The 3371-nt window shown below is 27.6% G+C and overlaps 1 long non-coding RNA gene across 1 annotated transcript in view; it reads left to right on the forward strand.

The window, feature by feature from the left end:
* Nucleotides 1-832: 832 nt before the first annotated feature.
* LOC107024318 overlaps nucleotides 833-3371 on the forward strand; it is a 10719-nt gene continuing 8180 nt past the window's right edge. The window contains exons 1-2 of the long non-coding RNA XR_001457338.2: nucleotides 833-1080; nucleotides 1681-1764. This is a non-coding gene — a long non-coding RNA (uncharacterized LOC107024318). The remainder of the gene's footprint in view (nucleotides 1081-1680; nucleotides 1765-3371) is intronic.

Genomic DNA, 3371 nt, shown 5'->3' on the forward strand with positions numbered 1-3371 from the left:
ACAATCTTGAATTGCATGATTATACTTCCTCTATATCTTATCCGAGGCTTTACTATGGAGATTTGAGAGGTATATTCTTATCATCCTAGAATTCCTCTTGCTCCTTTATTATGTTCTTGTTTTATTCTACAAACAATTATATTTTAGACTTGTAACCTTTTTCAAATCAATTAAAATACGTTAGTGGTTTGTACACGTGACGACTAGGTTTTAGAGATACTTAGGTGTTTTACTAAGTTGTCTGCATTTATGTTATTGATATTTTAAATTCCGACATTTCTATCATTATGTTTTGAGTTTTAGAAAAACTTGTTTTGGTGGAATAAGATGAGTTCCATGACGCCAATTTTGGGTCATGATAACTTTGTATTCATAATTTACAAAATTATTATTATTATTGTTGTTGTTGTTGTTGTTTTTGTTGTTGCTGTTGATAATACTATTCATTTGATGATATTTCTTTTATCGATTCTTAATTTGAAATAGAGATTTAATACATCCAAAATTTATGTATCGATTTAATATATAATATGTACAATACAATGATGTGTATTTATTTTATATGAGAAGTTACTATTATTCTTTTATTTTTAATGTGTAGTATTTTGTTAATTAGATAATAATAAATTTTCCTCCAACTTATTTAAGTCCTATCTATTTCTATCCAATTTTGTGCAATTCTAACCTAATTGATCTATTTTGACCAATATAAATTTTTAACCCCAATTTTTAATCCTAGACGTCCATCTTATCTTAATCAACATATCTTCTAACCTTTCCTATTATATTCATTCAAAAACTAAATTTCTTTTCATTTTAATCCTCTGTTGAAGAAGAGCCGCCCCACTCCCTCCATATCCTCTCCCAAGATGCTGCTCCACTACGAAACTATTGTGAAGAGCTTCCCTGCTCCAGTGAAACCATAACACCGCTCTTCTTCTCCTTTCCCTCATATGTGAACCATTGGAGAACAGATACAAAAAGACTTTTGCACCTCAAAAACTTGAAATTATGGTTCTCATTCTTTTTTTTTTAGTTCAGGATTTTAAGAGGTGTTGATGTCATGTTCCCTGAAAAATGGTACATTTCTTTTTTATCACTTTTAAATTCATATAATCTTTCTAATTTGGAAAATGTTTCAGTCGATTTAATCTTAGATCTGTGATAGCATGTCTTACTTTTGTTTAATTATCTTAGTGTATATGCCTGTTAATTTATGTGAAGGTTCATTGAATTTAAGAAGTTGAATTGATAATGCTTAAGAATATTAATTGTTAATGCTATATGTGATTATAGACTAAAAATGAACAGAATTAGCACAATTTAAATTTGAAGTTCTTGTGAAATCTTGTCACTATAATTCTTACTAGATTTAGGTTATTAAGTATTGTTTTTTGTGTAGTTATTTGGTTGTATATTATAGATTCTTATAGAATTTTAATGTCCACTCAATTTAATCGTGAGAAAAAGTGAGATGAGATACAAATTTATTTTGGATCTTCTTATGAGGTTAGTTTGTTATGCTTGCTCATTTTAAACTCCTTTTCTTATTATGTGCTTATTTTGACTAACAAAATTTATTACTTGACATTTAATTTTTGTTTGATTTGTTAAATATAAAATACAAACACATCTTGACCTCTATAAATATTATTGCATGCACATCGTAATGGAATAAAGTTTCTTGAAGTTTAACCACGATGGATGGAGAAGTCAACCCGTCAATGAAAATTCAAGTGGAATCATCACCACATTGGAGGCTAGGTACGTTTGGTTTATTTTGAAAAAACACAAGCTATAGATAACTTCTTATAGGAAGCGAACATATTGCTTTACAAAAATAAAGCAATTCGTTAATCACTTAGAGCATGTTTGGTATTGTTGTTTTGCATAATTTATCAAATCACTTCTTAATTAATGCTATTTGTTCGCCACACATCCCCCCTCCCAACACACACATAATTTATATGATTTGATATGGACCCAAATGTGTGGACCTTGAAAGGTGCCTAAAACTTTCCTTTTGAGGTAACTTGAATCCTTACCTGTCCCTTTAAATAAAATTAATTTGTAAATTTTGTATATAATAGTGCCATAACACACTTTTAATCCCTTAGGTGACATATTTTCTCTTTTTAAAACATGAAAAATAATTGTCTCACTGAAAAATGGGATGTGGCAATTGTCACGTAGGACCCACCTTCACAACAAATTTTCTTTGTTGTGTTGGATAGGGATATGAATTTGATTTTTCAGTTTGATTTTGTATTATTTGACTTTTAGTTTGAAAAAGTATAATTCAATTCAAACAAAAATAAAATTAGTTTGGTTCGTCTCTTTTTTAAGTTTGACTTTTATATATACTAGTTCACGACACGTGCTTTGCACGTGAGTCCCACGAATATATATTAAAATCATTATTATTTTTATTTTCCCCTAACATCACTATTATGTATATATTTAAATTACTTCTATTTAAACAAAAACATATTTTGCATAAACTATTCAAGTATTATCAAACTTATCATGTATTAATAGAAGTTTTGTCAATTAAATAACACTTAAGAGTATAATAACACAAAAACAAAGAATTTTTTTCGTAACAATGCAAAATAATACAAATTACATAAAAATATAGGTGGTATACAAATCTATTTTGGACAACCACACCTTTAATCCAAAATGAAAAGCAAAACTTAAAATCATAATCTAACATAAAAAAAATCTAAAGGAAAATAAGTAGTATCGCATGCTGTTAAGTTTAACAGGTGAACTATTGTAAGAAAACTTCTGTTTTAATTTCAGTGAAGCGATTTGTTCTTCTCCCCAGTTAACTTCTTGACGACATATATTCATATCATAGTCTAGGAATAAGAAAGAGAATAGTAGATAATATAAAAGAAAAAAATATTATGACCTAGGAAGCAATTAACTGGTAGTCATAGTGATACTTGATTGTCTTTTCACCTACCAAATTTTTTAATAGGATACATTGAATCATGATTGATAAATTTACTTAAGTTTCAAAGTTCTAAGAATCACAAAATTTGAAGATTTTCATACATTACTGTTTCATGATAGATAAATTTATGTTAATTTAAAATTCAAAGAATCACAAAATTCGAAGAGTTTTCATACATTGTTGTTTTCTACTCTAATTTAATTTAACCTAATTAATTATAAGTATAATGTTATAACTAGAAAATGAAAGTGTAGTTGTTGGACTTCATACTCTACCATTATGTAATAAAATATTAGTATTTAAAAAAATAGAATAATTTATTTTAATTTAGTGGAGGGGGAAAATGGTAATTCAACTTTGAAGGTTGGAGCTTCCCACATCTAATAATATATGATGATATGCTATGATA

Source organism: Solanum pennellii, chromosome 7, assembly GCF_001406875.1.
Source record: "Solanum pennellii chromosome 7, SPENNV200".
Classification (NCBI taxonomy): domain Eukaryota; kingdom Viridiplantae; phylum Streptophyta; class Magnoliopsida; order Solanales; family Solanaceae; genus Solanum; species Solanum pennellii.